Source organism: Callospermophilus lateralis, chromosome 3 (genome assembly GCF_048772815.1).
Source record: "Callospermophilus lateralis isolate mCalLat2 chromosome 3, mCalLat2.hap1, whole genome shotgun sequence".
In the NCBI taxonomy this organism is placed as follows: domain Eukaryota; kingdom Metazoa; phylum Chordata; class Mammalia; order Rodentia; family Sciuridae; genus Callospermophilus; species Callospermophilus lateralis.
The window spans coordinates 41,321,777-41,340,507 of NC_135307.1; positions in this window are offsets into that span (position 1 = coordinate 41,321,777).

The window sequence follows — 18,731 nt, forward strand, 5'->3', positions numbered from 1 at the left end:
CAAAGTAGGAATAAATGAATTTTGATTTATTCATGTGATGAAATATTCTACAGCAATGAAAAATCAATGATATATAGGGATAAATAGGAATTACTTATATGCTAATAATGAGCTATCTTATTGATATCATTGGAGTACACAGATACATTCACTTTGTCAAAATATTCTATTTTATGTGTGCTCTCATTTGTGCATTTTGAAATTTGTTTTTATTTCAGGGAAAATTTTAATCAATACAAATAAATTATATGGCAAATAAAGATATAATTTAGAGGAAAAGTTTTAACTTCATCTTCATCTTCACTGAATTGCAATACCAATCAAAAAATTATTTCATAGTTTTGGGTCCTATACTGATTTTTTTGAGACTTTAGTCTTTGGTTTTACATGCTAAGTGAAGTTAGCCAATCCCAAAAAACCAAATGCCAAATGTTTTCTTTGATATAAGGAGGCTGATTTCATAGTGGGGATAGGGAGGGGGAGCATGGGAGGAATAGACGAACTCTAGATAGGGCAGAGGGGTTGGAGGAAAGGGAGAGGGCATGGGGTTATTCATGATGGTGAAATGTGATGATCATTACTATCCAAAGTACATGTATGAAGACATGAATTGGTGTGAATATATTATGTATGCAACCAGAGATATGAAAAATTGTGCTCTGTATATGCAATAAGAATTACAGTGCATTCTGCTGTCATATATAAATAAAAATTTACATAAAAAATAAAAAATATAATACAGAAAGTAACAATAATAATAACAGCTCTGTATCAAAGTAAAAAAAAAGAACTTCAGTTCATAATAATAATTCAAATAAAATCCATTAAACATTACCATAGACTATTATGTCTTAGATTTTTATATACTTGTACATTTTTCCCTAAAGCTTCAAAATATATATTTAGAAGGAATTGTCATCTTGTGTCCTTGCTACCTGTCTACAAAGTATATAGGGGAAGACACTATCCATTTCACAAGACAGACAGAGTGAACCAAAAACTATGACCAAAACTCATTTGTATTTTCACTGAAAGAGTGTGATTGATTGATTGATGGGACACTTATTTTGTGACCTTATCAACTCAAGACAGAATTTCTGCTTTGCCCCAATCTACCAAACACAGACTCTTCTAGTCAGCCTGAGGGACTGGTTTTTTAGCATCACCTCTATGGAGAATTCTATGAATATTTGTTCCAGACACAAGAATGCTGTGAATGGCTGTCCATATTTCTCTCCAGAACTGTTTTTAAAAAGCTTCTTCAATTCTTCTGATTGCATCAGGTGGATAGCCTGAATGACATGCTAATTGGCATTCATACCTTTACTTGTTCACCAGCAGGACAGTTAAATTTCCTTCAGAGAGTGAGAGGTTATGCTCTTTCCCTAAATGCTGAATTCTTACAGCTCTATCAGTGGGAACAAGAGGTAGACTGCTTCTTGTTCTTCAAGAAATTGAAGTGTGTGACATCCATATTGAACTGTAATGCATATATACGTAACTAGCAACAATTAGTCAATAGATCTACTGAGTATCCTGATGGTAACAGTTTGATCCTCCTTGAAACAGAAGAGTTGAGACATTTTTTTTTAAATAATCAGTAGACCTGATTTGCTTACCTCAAATAGATCATGTTAGTCTAATTATGCTACAGGTGACTCTTAAAAATCCACTTCTCTAGTGTGTAGTTATGTTCAGGCATGATGTACATCTATAATTCTAAATAAAATCCTTTAAATAAATAAAATCAATAAAATCCTTTAAAAGTTTTATAATTTTAAAAGTTTTATAAAAGTTTCATAATTATTTGATCTCAAGATGGAGGCTCTCATTTTTTCACAGCTTTTTGAACTACACCATTAATTCAATTCTTTTCTCTCCAATTATAGACACCAAAGCCAGAATTGAAATGTTACCTTAGTATGATGGCTTTTGTGAAGTCCCATGTGAGTTTAGTCAAATTCACTTCTAATTCCAATCTAGTATGTTAATCTAACTATTTTCTAAATAGTAGGATATTAGCAAATAACATCAATTGTGAGACAGGAGTTATAAATGAGCACACAAACTGAGAGCCTGAGAACTTCGACTACCTGGTTCACTTATGCCCTTGCTTCATGTCTATGAAGGGAATAGATACATCTGACTTCCTTCCTGGCCATGCTACCTGATCCCCTAAGTCAGTCTCTGTAAAACTCATGTTACTGTTATCTTTAGAAAAGTGTTTCTTGTGATGTGTTTTTAAACTTGTGTCCAAAGTTCACAGCTGAAGATCATGGTGAAATAGCTTCTCCCAGACTTACCTTTGCCTTTCATGGCTACCTGGTGTTAGTTTCGCCAGTTGGAGGAAATTTTTTTATTTGCATACACATACACACACACACACACACACACACACACACACACATACACACACACACTCACTCACTCACTCGCCCACACACATACGTGTGCCTTTGCAGGATGTAGCTAGTTGGATGTAGAAAAATATTCAAACAGATTAAATTTGACTGCTTAGCTATTTAAATGTGCTATGGTTCCACATAAGTCTATTATTTTAAGATGGAGAATAAAATGTTCTGTGAGAAACCTTAACTAAAACTTGAATGGAATTTCCAAGTTTTTCTGCTCTTGATAATTATGAGAGTTTGATGTTGTAGAAATTCCAGATTTGCCACACAGGAAGAAGAATGTGACCTGGGAATTAATGACTAAATCTTTGAGGTTTCCAGTTCTTAGACCTTCAATTATTATTCACCAAATCTATTACTGCAAACAATATATATATATACACACACACATACATACAGCAAAATAGTGTGACAGATCTTCCTCCCCACAAATTTTAAAAGCATATCACTAATGACAGAAATAACTCTATATACTTAAAATACTTTTTTTGGAGAAATCTCATAACCACTATGATGAAGAAATGAATTATTTGTTAGGATTTGCTTCTGAAGTTTGAAAAATGGCTTCTGAAAAATATTTCAAGACCAATATAAAGTACTAGGGGTAAATTGATTTTTTGTTACCCAAATTCTTGTTGGTCCTAAATTAACTTCTAACTCACTTAGATATTGCAGTTTTCCTCATCTATGGGACTTGAATATTGATTTTCATTTTAAAGTTTTAATTGAATGATGTTCCAAGTTATAAAAAACATAAACTCTGTGAGTATTTGGAATTAAAGAGAGTTGAGAAGAGTTGCTTTTAGAAAGAGCAAAGAGGACAAGTGAACAATTTAAAAATGGAATGAATGGAATTTAAAAATGCAAATGAGTGAATCATATTTTTCACAGAAGCCAGATGTCCACTTGCTTCTATGTTACAAATCAGTATAAAGGCTTATTTATAAGGAAAGGTTTACACAATAAAAACAAAATGATGTATTTAGAAAAACAGTCTATTGATCCATCTGGTTTCAATGTCTATATAAGACAGAAGGGGGGGAAATGGCATTTTGGTTAACTCTACCTCGATTGCAAAGACCAGAGTTTCTTATCTTCCTTCCAATTGACAGGGAATATGCACTCCTTAGCATACACAATTTCTTTGTCTATGTGCTTCATAAGCATTTTCTGTAAAGAGGACCCATTGCTTTTGGAAGGGTTATTTTTTTTCCAACAAGTTCAGAGTCATGGCTCTTCTAGGCCAAATATCTACATTATGAAATATTGTTCATAATTTCTTTTGGATAGATATTAGCTAAATATCTAAGTATGATATTTTCAAGAAGTCAAACAACCTTCAAATATTTTTTTCTTAGAATAGTCCAACAGGGTAAATGCACTAGAAAATAATACCTTTGGGGAGTAGGAAGAAGCAGAAATGAAAAAAAGAACTGAATTGATTATAATTGTAAAGGCAATCATTTATCCTCAGAATTTATCATTCAAAATGCCACAAACACTAGGCAAACAGCAATATTAAAATCACATTAATAATATTAACTATTCTTACATTTGTTTGGCTAAGGTTTGAGTATTTTTCTTACCGTGATTGTTTATCTGTATTTGATCCAGTCTACCAAATGAATAAACTGAAAATTGACACTAGCTATGGAAAAGCCATTTTGAGTTGCTGAGTGGTTTGTTTGTTTGTTTCTTTTAATGAGTGCATTATAGTTATAGATAACAGAAGACAAAGAGAGTAGAGAAAGAGGATCAGGGAAAGAGGAAGAAGATTAGAAGAGAGAAGGGAAAGAAGTACTGGGTACTGAATTGCTGAATTTAAACAGTATATCACTTGAAACTTTGTTTAATGGAAGGATCTTAGAACAGAAATGCATGCATCCTAAGAATGCTCAAAATTATTCAAAGCTGGCCAAACTATATGCTAAGGATCCTACCTCTTGTACTTTTTATTTGAATATTCTCTTAGAAACTTCTATTTCAAATCCTCTAATGTATTATCGTCATTGCAATTTCACGTCTCTATTTTTCTTAAAACAAAAAAATGTTTACACAGTAGAGAAGGAGTGGAGAATTATCAATAACTGAGGAAATGTGGGTTGAAGATAGACAACACATACAAGTAAGTTTCCTTCTCACCCACACACATAATCCACTGGTGACTGTTATCTGATCAAAATTAAGAATATTTTCCAGCTCACTTCACCTGATTTAGTTTAACCTTTTGCTTTATATAAATAGAACATGTTTTACTAAATAAAAATATTAAACAAGAAGGCTAGATGACACTCTTTAAGTCACTTTATTTCTAAGATCCTTTTTTTGCTTTTTTCATTGAGATACTAAACCATCTTGTCTTGCCTTCTGTATTTATACATAATTTTCAGAATTGGAGAAATATAATGAATTTTGTACCTGGCCAAATCTGGGTAGTATTTGTCTGAAGTTCCAGAATAGTTGGAAGTTTAACACTGTAGTAGATAAATGAAAGAAGAAACTCACAGTTTGCCCAGTTTTCTGACAGTAACTAGTTTATACAGCGAACAGGAGCTCAACAAATGCTTCCCTAAATGGGGTAGTAATATTTACTCATACTATATATAGAAAACATTAATTCTATATTAGCTCTCATTGGTGAGGATATAATCTTATTTGGTCAGGAAATGAATTTGACACCCACATTGTATCTAACTATTTTATGAAATCAATATGCCCTGTCATATGCCTTGGGCTTATAAGGAGGAAACCATCTAAATCCTTGATTCTTACAGTGTGGCTGTAGATCAGCTGTATCAGCCTCATCCTTGAATTTGTTCAAAAGCAAATCCTCCAATCCACCCCAGAGCCAACCAAATCATTATCTTCAACTTTTCAAGATCCAAGAGACTCACATACAGATAAAATTCAAGAATCACTGGTCTAGATCAGAAATTCTCAAAGAGTGACCAGCTATATCAGCAGCATCTGAAAATTTGTAAAAAAAATATATATATATATATATATATATATGACAATTCATTCACCCTATGCAGCCCTACTACATTTTAGCAAGTTGTTCAGGAAGTTCTTAACCACCTTATACTTCGACAAACACTGACCTCAATCATTAGATTTTGATTTTTTCAGATATTTTCTATGTACCAATCATTCTGTTATCTGCTTATTTTTCACACCTATTAGAGTGATTAATTATATAACACATTGTATATCAGGAAAAAAATGCTTTGGCTATTGAAAAGTTCTAGAATTTTCTCAAATATTTGAGAATAAATTTCCCAGCTTAGGCTTATTAGTATGCCTGTCTCTCTCCTGTTATCTCCTAAAATTCTCATAACTACATTGACTTACTTCTTCTTTACTTTTCATGCAAACAAACAAAAAAATAGAGGTACTAAATGAGTGGAGAATAGTCATGACATTAGCTACCCATTTTTATTTAGTATTTTCTGTTAGCCTCTTTGCTCCCTATGTAATATAAAAAAGACAAGAAAGAAAAGCCATTAGCAAAACCAATTGGTAGAAAGAGAAGAGAACTTCATGATAATATATATTTTTGAAGCCAGAAAAGAAAGAAGAAATATTTCAAAGGCAAGTGTTTCTTTAAAACCACAAATTAACTCTGAGCCATATTGTATCAATCTTCAGTCTATTGGCAAGAAGTTGAAATGGTCCCATCTTTAACATCAGTCTGGTTCAGTGATCATCTCCTGTATAGAGCTTTCCTGTCTCTCTGAGGTAAAGTTAGCAGTAACTCCTTCAATATCTTATAAACATGTTGGCATATATTTATCCTAGCTTTACCTGTGGCTTATTTCTTCATTCACTACACAATCAATACTTTATCTCAGTGATCTCTGAGTTACCAATAGCAAGCACAATCATGCACTTTAGTCAAGACTCAATAAATTTGGGTGAACAAATGAGTAAATGAGTAAAATTATTACAGTAAATGCAACATACTCTTTTGGAGACTAAGAGCTTAAAAATGAAAAAAATTGATATCAGAAATAATCTTATATTACTTCTTATGTTACCAATGCTAGGATCTTGTTTACGTTGCATCTATCTGGGCATTTTTGACAGCTATAGTTGTAACAAAATCATCATTTTACCATCACTTGGATATAATAAACCCATTTTTTCCTTTGCTAATGAAAAAACACAAAGCCCTTATTAAATGGCATACTCAAATGTATATAGCATGTTATTTGAAATACCAAAGAAACATCTTCATTTTTTCCATTGCCCTATACTACCATTCAAAAGACCATGGAAGAACCTACAAATTTTATGCCTTTCACACTTAAATAATTGTGAAAAATTATATTGCGTTTCACCTGAGTCATTGCCTTGGTCTATACATTTGCCATCCATAAAAAGAATATTTCTCGTCCTGCTTCACCATTTTTAAGCCTTATCCTTCTTAGTATTTGAAATAATTGTTTGTTATTGTTGTTGTTGTTGTTGTTTTTCCTGTTTCCGGATATCTTTGAAAAATTTCAAGAACCCAATCCATCTTACAACACCTATTCCTCTTTCAATTCCCATGCTTGAGTCTTCTTCGTGTTAAAGAAGTTGTGTATCCATGTCAAAGAGAAGAGACAGCTTAGCCTTGTATGAAGAATCCCTTTCCTTGTTTGGGTCCTAGGGAAACATGTAACCATTGGGTAACCTCTAGCTCCAGACCAATCAGCCTATTGTCCAGTGACTTCTTTTTCTTGTATGTAGCAAAGAAGGGTTCTGACTTTGAATCTTTGAAGTGGGACATCAGAAATTTGCCATGCAGAAAACCCCAAAGATCTCTGGAGTCAGAGAATCAATATCTTGAACACTACTATACCTTTACCCAGCAATTAACTCCCTCCACACTTTAGCTGTCAAAACATATTTGAGTTGCAGAAGACCACTCAAGTGTCAAGTTTGAAGAAATGTAGATAAGGGTAGGGAAAAGAGAAAAGTGGCCACTGAGAAAAAATTTCGTGTATACAAACTCATCCTCATGAATATAATTAGTCACTAATTTGACTACATACTTTTTTGTTTAGTTTCTGACTTAGACCTTCTTAGTGAGAACATTTGTATAATTCTTCTATACAGGTGATAAAATCAGTTCAAGAAAAAACATCCCTGGGGCTGGTAAAATGTTGCAGAGTAAATATATGCAAAATGCTTCTCATTAAGCTAAGAGATAATGCAGTCTCTATGTGTGTAAAACCCCTTGTTCTGAAACTGAACATGTGGTTTGGAAATACTGGAAGGCAATATATATTTCTCTCAAGCTTTCCCCAACTACATATACTGCAAAATGACTGCAGAGATGTCATGCCAAAGTCATAATAATTTCTTAACCATGTGGAAGAAGATATGGGGGAAAATGAATATTTAAAAATGCCTTAAATCTCAACGCTGGAAAACACTGATTTATAACAAATTCCTAGCCAAAAAAAAAAGTCTGATATAAAAAGATTAATTTTCAAATTTCTGTTAAAGTATATAATTCTTTCAAACTATGAAAATATAATTCTTAAAATAAGAGGTCTAGAATATATAACCATATAAATCTTTGATTCCACGAAATATGTTGATGATTATTCAAGTTCTTATTCAAAATGAAACGATGACACTGAAATATGGAGGGAAAAAAAATTCTGCAACATTGAGAAGAACATTCCCACTTCAAGATCTGACTCCATCTTTTCCCCTTTTCCTGTCTTTGGTGTTTTTGTTTTTGTTTTTGCTTTAAATACTGATACTAATTTATTCTTACTGGTATAAAAATACTGTTTTCCATGCCCATGTTCAATTAGAAGAAAAAAAATTGAAAAATGTAACTGCTAACTAAAGAGCTTTGTGTGCTAAATTCAATTCAGGTTTAATTTGTGAACGGAAATGTTTCAACATGTATTTGCTTAAGGATCTGTGATCTACTCACTAACGAACAGTCTGGGGTATAAGAAGGAACATGAACCTGCTGTGAGTTTTTAAGTTAAAACTTATAGAATTTTCATATTTTAAATTTATCTTTTTCTATGATTTTCATTAGTTTTATATTCTTTTCATTATTCTATGAATTCTCATTCCTCTCTCCAGGAAAATCAGATTTCAGGAGTTCTCACACAGTCAAAACCTTCCAACATGTAATTTATAGTAGAGGACTCAATCCAAAAACACATCTAAATTCTGTTCGGTTACAATATCTCTTTTCTTAAATGTTCTCACATATAAAATCACTGTATTCATCCTTACATATTATCTCCACCATAAAAATATCAGTGCACTCTCAGAAAGGTTTTTACTCTTGCAAAATTATTAAAATGTCTATCTGAAAATCAATGGTAGCTTTGTTGACATAATTACTCTAATTTTTCAAAGCCAGACATTCATAAATGTGTAGCTATGTCTTGGTCTGGTGGTAAAGTTCAGGATTTGTTAATTGGTGCAATCAGACTGCAATGGTTCCAAGGCTGCCGCAGCAGTATGCTCACCTACACTAAAGTACAGCTAGGTCCATGGTGAGAAACACTCATTTAACCATAACAACTGAGAAACTGTGTTGCTAAATAATAAATTTGCATATGCAGTTGTCTGTGGATTGTCTGCACTCTATCCACGCAATAAAAAGCAGAAACATATAGGATCTTACTTCTTTTCCCTCTGAAGGACAAAACAAATCACAGAGAACAGAATCAGAAAACACAGGAGCCCTCTCTTCAACCCACAGAAGCTTATTATGGGGTTATAAGAATTATATCAATAAAGTGGTGCTGCACTGAAATAAAAACTTTTCATTTAAAAGTAAAAAATTATAGAGGCTAGTAATAAAAAAAAAACACTTTGAAAGCCAGTGTTAATTTTCTGACCTCAAAGTTCATGAAAGCATTTGCAAATAGCATGTACTTCTTAATATGTGCATTCCATATTTCAAAAATTATATTATAAAGAGGGCATGATGCATATATTCAATTATTTCTTATAGAAGAAGAGAACTTTATCATTTTACCTACTTTTCTACCCAAAACTAGGAAACTTTAGTAGCCTTCCTTCTATTGTATTTGTATTAATAAAGATTTTGGAAGAATATCATTGCTGTATTTACATATGTACAACTTGAGGTGTATGGGAAAAGCAAGCAATCAGCAGCTTCAATTTGCTGTCTTAACAATCTTCCTGTATTCTTATTATCCTGCGATTGTGTTCAGAGCTTAAGAATTTAAAATGGGGGGGAGAAAAACCTACACTAGCAATCACCATTTTTCTTGTAATCAAGTCTACACTTCTCTTCATATTCTTTTGCTGGATTGCTTTTCTCTGTTTATTGTTGTTGCTAAACAAGGTGAGAGTTTAGGCGACATTTTTCAGTGATGACTTTTTTACAATAACAAAATCTTAAATGCAGTCTCTCTTTTCCTCCTGCTATGTGCTATCAAATTCATCTTTGTATGGGAGGCACAAACTAAAATGAGTAAATTGCCCTTAGTAGGTAGTACTCTTTTCTTGACACTAGGAAGTAAATTGTCAAAGAGTTACACGGGGTTTTAGCTGCATGATTCCCATTGACTTTAATGGGAGTTGCAAGGAAAACACCCCATGCAAAGCTTAGAAAAGTAGGGGTTAGTTTTCTTTATGGTCTCCACTGTATTTTGTACCCTCTATCCTTGAACACTCCGCACACACTTCTTTTTTCTCCCTTTTCTTTGTACCTTATCCCTCAAAGGATATGAATCTTAGGCCTTTTCATTTCATTGTCCTTGTACTTAGCTAGTCAACACACTCCACCATCAACACTAATTCCACAGTGTTTCAATTAAACATCTCATTCTCAACTCTCACAACCCTAAAGCACTTACTGCCATCCAGTTTATGTGATTAGAGAGAAAAAACTTGCTTTAATTTTTTATAAAATATCACTATAATATTAACATGATGTTTTTGAAACTTGTACTATATTTCAAATAATATGAAAATTGCCTAAGTTATATTATTTGGTACTTCTTTAAAATGTCCACTAATATTATCACTCTCATAATTATTTAACTCAAGTATTTTTATTATATTCTGAAAGTTTGTATAGAGCACAAATATAAATATACCAGGCATTGCAACACAGTTACTAAAACCTATCAAGCAGCAGTTAGCTACAGTGCTTCATAGGACAACTGGTGAACAACATAATAGATAACCATGTTAGCTCCTGGCAAAATGGGTACACGATTCCATCATGTCTGGGGAATGAAGGACACCCTTGTCTGTTTGATGGGTACAGCAATACCACAACTGCCTGATGTCACTCTTATATAATGCATTGTAAGACACACACACAAACAGGAGTGTGGGTGTGTGTGTGTGCGCACACACACACACCCTATGGGATTGTTCTAATTCTCTAGCAAGTTTTGATTGTGCAGAGAGCCAAACTAGGCTAGCTTTGAGCTAGATTTTTATGAGTGTTTGGTTCTGTATAGAATGCACAAAAGGCCCAATCTTTGTGCCTACCACTTTTTTCATTACTGTGGCATTAATTACAAAGTAAGATGCCAAGTAATTGGCAAGGGAACACTACTTGCTTATTTATCAGATACCTTTATCCTATGCTTCTGGCTTCTCTCCTTTACTGCACTTTTATAATAGATTACCAGGGTAGCAATGCAAGGAGTAAAGGGTCTTTCCTTTGCACATTTATAACTCAACTTACCTTGAGTTCTTTGTCTTATTTCAAATCATACCAGTAGAAAGGATTTGCACTCGGCCAATACATTAATCAACACACCATAAACAAACACGTCGGAGTCTAAAACAAAGCAAAGAGTATATTCTGCTAAAAGCAAATTACTACAAAAATTCATTCTTGTACCTATGGATTTGTTCTTTCTATGAAACACAGTGGGAGCGTGCCATAAAATACCAGACGTATCAAGCAAACATCCTGAAATCGTATCAGCCCCCAGGGTACCTCAAAAACAGACAAGGAGGTATTTTTTTTTCCTCAATTTGTTGTCTTTTTTGCCCCCAGTTATTATCAATTACTACTGTTCTATCTCTATGTTGATCATGACAAAAGATATGTTTTTCATAAAATAACACATTTGGACATAATAACGAGAACCTTGGTTCCCATCTTCCCGGTTGCGGAATAGCACGTCTCGTGTTGTACAGGCGCAGTTGGCTGTCCAAGGACCCTGATGCCAAATTGCGGAGGATATTCTTGTCGCTGTGACAAATTGCTTGCTGGTGGGCTGTGCAGAGTGTTGTTCTGGCAGCATCAGAGTTGTCTACGTGTCTGTCACTTGGTGAGGCTGCTTCAGTGCTAGGTGATTCCACCTCACTCCCCACCCCTTTTCTTTTCCTTCAATACATTTTTCAGACTTACCTTTGCTTCCCAGTGAATGGGGGCCTTAGCACTCACTTGACAGTGAGCCTATGGAAATGTCTCCCAAGCTCTCCGTACAGGTATCTGTAGGGTGAGAGAAGGATTTTTTCACAGTGCCATACTTGTTTTCCATACAAACCTACAGGCTGCCATTATAGCCACCCACATTCCGGTTGGCAAGGCACTTCTACAGCGAGTGCCTTAATGAATCCAGACAAAACTGCACAGCGTTTCTGACACAGGAAAAATCATGCATTTTAATGATATTGCAGGGTAATTTACTTCTTTCGTCTGTAAAATATTAATGGTCAATGTTATCTGATGACATTTCAGCACAGAGATTACTCTGCATTTTATCCGGTGCTTATTTTTAAGCATGAAGATGTTTCTTTTTTTTATAAAATCCTCATATTAAATATGTCTCTTCAGTGAGGATCTGTTAACAAAGAAAAATAAAAGCAAAAACATAAATGAGTAGACAATGTTCAGTAAACAAATTAGCGTGTAAACATACCGCAGGCAATCCCAACAGTGTTGACTACCTATGAAGGTATATAATTTAATGCCTCCAGATAATTTGTGGGTAAAGTCTAGCCAGCTGACATTTTGAGATAAATAATAAATAATACTCTTATTTCATTACTGAGTTTATAATTAAGTATAAATATAAAGGCACTTTTAAAATTATAACTTTGAGAGAGAGAGAGCATTTTAAAATTGTTTTGTGAAACTGAAAAAGAAAATATAATGAATGCAAAGAATATAGGAGCCGTTTTTATTACATAGAACTGCAGTAAATTTTCTCCATCAAACATATTCTGCTGTACTGGTGTACAATTTAAGACTAGAGAATGTATCAAAGAAGCTAATGGATTTTTTTTCTCAAAAGATAATATACAAAGGAATATTTCTAAAAGGAAATGAACAGGCTTTTAACCTTGTGAAGAAACGTTTGTTTTTTCTCCTCTCCTATATAAATGTACTTATTGGTATTATTGTCCAAACTGTAGCCTTGAATTAAGTGGACTATAAAGCTACCCTAAATACTTTTAATATAAAGATAATAGATAAGATTGTTTTCAAAGAAATATATTTTAATTCCAAACACACATACACACACACACACACACACATAGTGGAACTTGGAACAAGACTAAAAGATATTTTAGCAGTTCAACTCTTAGAGCACATAGGTAAAATTTTTAGTCCAAGGCGATGTTTGAATTAGCTTATTTTTCATCTTGACTACAGATACAACATAAGTCAGCCCTGGTTCTGGACTCATAATTAGGTTTTGGCTTAAATATGATACTAAGTAGAGGATATTTCTAAAACTAAATTTATCAAATCATCCTTCCCCTGACACCTATGTGTTTTGTTTTATTCTCTAAACCCTGGAAGCACAAATTCTCTAACTTTCATCACTTAGTAGCATCTAGTATGAGATTATTGATCCTAAAATTGCTAGGGTTTTCTAAGAAAGCTGCTTGTTGGTTCTGCCCTGTTGTCACTGAAGTGGTTAAAGCTTTGTTTGTTTGTTTTGTTCTGAATGGCTCTTAATGGATTAAGCTTTAGGCTTTCACCAAAACAGTCACTGATTGTTAAAGTAGCAGGGAATAAACTAACCACAGAGTGTGTGTGTGTGTGTGTGTGTGTGTGTGTGTGTGTGTGTGTATGGCCAGAGCAAAGTAAATTATGATTTTTTTAAGTTTTGAAACTAAGCTACTATAAATGTGTTAAGTATTTCTTACCATATATCTTTAAGAAGTCTCTTCTCTGTAAATTGCCACAAATTATGTTAACTGATACCTACTATGGATTCACTGTATTTAATCAAGAATAATTGAATTAGACTTATAATGACCCACAGCATTTGAGATAGATAATATTAATTACAGTTGCAAGACCACATTTTACTATGAAATTAACATGCCATTGTGTTTGGATTCTAGAAATGCTTTTCATAATTTTACCAATAATATTCAAAGTAATTATTTCATTTTTATAAACCTTTAAAGCCATTACTGGGACATTAAGAGACATATATGCCCCTGTCTTCACAATATTATGCTCTGGTTCTGGACTCATAATTAGGTTTTGGCTTAAATGTGATACTAAGTACAGGATTAATGAGCTGACGAGTAAAGAAACACCCATATCTGGAGAAACAGATGGAAATGCATGAATTTATAGGACTATTTAATACAGTGCCAGCTCCTCTACATGAGGAAGTCCTTGTTCAAGGTCTCAATACCAGTGCATGGTGACTGCAATTGCTAAACACTACAATCAACCAGTGATACTCCATTGTGTAACTCTGCTAATGTGCATATGGAAAGAGTGACCAGACTGTGTTCAAGTCACCCTTTCCAGATCTCCAGGAATGGTGTACAGGGCCATTCTTGAGTGTCCCCTACCCACTGGTATTGTTGGTGTGTACATCTGGCAGAGCATTGCTAACTCCTCCTGGGTATGCTGGAGAGGACATACATTTTCTTTTCAATGGGAAAATCATGAAGTCTAGAAGAAATGGACTGAAAAAATAATGGCCTTACTTTAGCTTTAAATAACAGAAGATTCATTCATTAATATCACAGGGATGATAATCCTTTGGAAATTTTTCAACTGTTCCAGAGAGATGCCGCACAGCCTCTGGGCCTTTCTGAATGCCATACAAGCAATATTAACTTTGGAAGTAAATAAAATTAAGTTACTATAAACATAGAAATTAAAAACCCTCCAGTGTACCTTTGGATTCTTTAGGAAATGAATATTGTGCTTCATACTTGTACATAAAAATGCAAATGAACAGTTTGTTTTACTCCTTGTGACATTAGGTCAATCCACTAATTTCACATATAAAAGAACAGCAAAAGTTCTCCTCTTTCTCATAAGTATTGCACATAAAAGACCTAAAACCTTGAAGGAATTTTCTAATTTCCATCTTATACTCATGATAAATACAATAAATTGAATTGAAAAAAAAAGGGCTATATTAAAATACCTAAGCTTCAAATGAGGGTACATTTAGCATATGGAGAGGGCGATCAATTCCTCCATATGCCTGTGTGGTCTTTGTAATTTTCAGAATTCCATTCAAAGTGCTGATATTCTGATGACAGAAGTAACTGCCACTATAACTCCAGAGCCTAGCATTAAGAGAAGGGATTTCAATGAGTGCAATAAAAAGAAGGCAATTTTTCCCCTTGCATGTAATATTCTAAAATTAAGGTGGGGAAAGTGTTATAAAACCTAGATGAATACCCTTAGTGAACGACTAATTTGCTAATTGTGTGACACCCCAAAAGCCAAATGTAGTTAATATTTATATTAGAAAAGACGGTGCAGTTATAAAAAGTAAGGTCACTGTGACATAATCCTTTCCTGAGACATTGTACCAAAATGAAGAAGACAGGGGGTGATCATGAAGAAGACATGTTTCCCCCTCTTTCTTTCCTTTTAAGATGTGGAATACCTCTAATTGACTCACTTCCACTTTTGTGTCTAACACCTTGTGAAAAGCAAAACAAACAAATTGTATATACAGAGCTTGGGATCTCTCTTTTGGTTGTGCCTATTTTTCTGATGGTATTTTCCAAAGAGTCCCTCATTTCACTTTCCCTGTTATTGTTTCATTTTTCCTGCTTACTCTGTCCTGAACCATATCCTCTTGCACTAATACTTTTTAAGTCTCCTCTTCTATCATTCTTTTGTCATAGAGAGGAGGAGGGGCCTTGGGGAAGGGCATGGCCTAGGATACTCCCTAATCTTCTTCCCTGTTTACAGCACCACCTGCAAAAGAGGAGGTAATTTTCCAGAGCTTGAATGAAAAGCTTTGGCCTCTCTATAGAATGGGATGCACGAGGCGGAAATGGAGTTTGTTAACCCGGCTGAACCATTAAAAAGATCACACATGACAGAGTGGCTTTAGAAACAGGAATTTAGGCTAGACCAGGTTAACTAAATGGGAACTCACTAAATCGGGTGAACTTTGCTGACCTGCAGACATCCAAAATCCCAAATTTATACAGAACCTTTCAAACAACTGGATTATGAAGACTTTTTGAAGAAAAAAAAAAATTCATGGAAAGGAAAGACAACTTGGCACTCCAGTAGTATTCTCCTGAGAGCAGAACCATGTGTGCCTTTTTAAATTAAGTACAAAACCTAGGACTGCACTGATTATCAAGGAATTGATTTCAAAAGGTTTGGGGTTTATATACTAACTTAGAAAGATGAAGCACAATTTTAAAGTATTTTTAAAATTATGATATTCCAAGTGTTTATTAAATTCTTACTCAGAATAGAAAGAGGTGCAAAATTGGAAGTAAAATATATAAGAATTGAGGTTAAAAAATAGGAGTTTAGTCCAAATCTAATAAACTGATCAGTTCATCTTCACACATTGTAGTCCCTACAGAACTTGGGCAAAGATAAAAATGTTTACAAAATACATAAGCATTCTGGATAACATAAATAATCTATGCATATAAATAGATTCTAGTCACTTGAAATAATATTATTTGCAATAAGAATCTTAAATTCACTAATTTAAGATAGATAGATAGACATACAAACTACAGAGAGATCTTATAAGTGAAATATAGATGGATAGAGAGAGATAGAAATTTAGAAGTCAATGGGATCACTTTGGAATGGAATTTTACTCTTAGTCCTTAGGTGGGTGTCTCTGGGCCCTATTTACACTTAGATCAACCAAATACAATAATTGTTATCTGTTTTCTAAGAAATTATGAATCAAGGAATCCTTGTGTTTCATGGTAAGATTTGAACACCATCTTTTAGCATGATGCATGGCCAAAATTCTTCAAATTTTCTTTAAGAAACAGAAAATGGTTATGGATTATAAGATTAATGTCCTGTGGCAGTCCAAATCCAGACTGTGAATTACTTCAGAAGAAATTTTCAGTCACATTTATATTTCTTAAATACTTCACTATTCCCTCATCTCTTGCTGTGGCACCCAGAGGCATGGTTCAGCCCCCTGGATGACCAGCAATATGGGTGTTGAGAATGACTTGCTGTTCTGCAAAGAGAAACTACATCCAGTCTAGGTATCATTGCTACTAAATTCATTATTTTTTCCTTGATGAGTTGCAATTTCTATCTCCTTTTTTCAGACACTCCAATAGGTTCAAAAGTATTTCACACACACACACACACACACACACACACACACACACCACCTACACACACCACAAAATCAAGTTATTGTTTAAAAATTAAGTGTTGACCCATATCCCAACACTACGGATCCACCCTGCCCACCCCGCCCAATACTGCCTCTCTGCCTTGTTTCTCACAAGAAAAGCGATGAAAATAATAAGGAAAACATTTTGAAATCGAACAAAAAAATAAGAATTATGGGACCAGAATTGTAGATGACGATACTAATGCAACTGAGAAGTGGCAGTGGCCAGAGATTTCTTTTTGTGAGATAATTTTTCACATAAAAAAAAAAAAAAAACTCAGCTGAACTGTAATATATGGTGCACAATATTAAAAGCACCTACTATGTGTCAAGCAACAAAGATAAACTAATCAGGATGAACAATTGTACAAAGCTTGAGAGGAGTAGATTTTTCTGTGTGTATGCCCTTTATGTAAATTACCTTAATCCATTTAAAGTGAAGACATCTCCAATAAAAGGATGTTAGGCATTTTGTACTATTTGACTTTGATAATGTACTTAGAAAAGAATGCCTGGCATATAGTAGAAACTTAAATATTTGTTGAATGAATGAATGATTATAAGCACTTTTCAAAAACAAAATAAATCATCTGCCACTTCTAATGTATTTGGAAAGACATCAACAAATGGCTATTGTAAGGAAGATTGCAGATGCTAGTTAGGATAATCTGTGTGGTAGTTTATTTATTCTACTATAGAATTTTTGTTCAGAACCCCTGGGGGAAAACTTTTGTTGTGATTACCTCTAGGCTGGCAGTCAGTGCCTCTGCTCCAGAACAAGATCTCAAACCAAGCCCACGTCCTCTCTTCACGTCCCTGCCACTTAACCATCCAGTTGTTAACACATTTTAAAATCTGACAGGTTATTTCACTTCCAAAATGATACTAAAAGTCACACATGTCAGAACTCCATTTGATAAGTTGTGTTCGTTTCAAATGTGGTATGTGAGCACTGAATCCTCACTCTTTAAATCCTACAAAGTGTATCAATAATTATGCCAAATCCATCCAACAGTTGATTGAGGTGTTTTCAGTTTGATATGGGTGTCAAAATGCGAACATTATTCAGATCTTTGCCTGGTATGTTGAATGGAAAAAAAAATCCATTCATACATTACAGATTAATTCCTAACATGAAAATTAGGACAAGGTATCTCAGATTCAACACACATTTTCTTTGTGGTTGTAGAGGTGACTTTGCTCCCTGACACCCAGTCCCTCCTTATTACACCTAATTATATCTGTCATATGTAAAAGTTCTAAGAAGGATAGAAATTTGTATAATTCTCAGGTAGCAGTTTACAAAGAAATAGTTTTTGTGACTCTAGTTTCTAACCTATTTCGAAAAAAGTAATACTTCTTTAATTATAAATTACACACACACATCTCTTATTCTTCAGGCCTCTCCTGATTTAAATTTACATATTTCCACTGTATTATAAGTGACTAAACTCCAATCAGACACAGTTCAGTAATGGAAACTCTTCACTTGGGCTTCCATTACTTATTTGTGATATCTTGGTATGTAGCTGAATTTGTGATAGAGTAAACAGAGATAACCAATGAAGAAAATAGGAATAATATAGTTTTATTTTTAAAGTGTTGCCATGAGTGACCAGCATAAAAATTCGGGAAGAAACTTCTTTTTCTCCAAATCGTTGTGAACATAAAGTATCAATTTAGTGAAAAATAAAAATAAAAAAAAACTTCTAATAAAAGAGTTCCAAAATTGAAATAG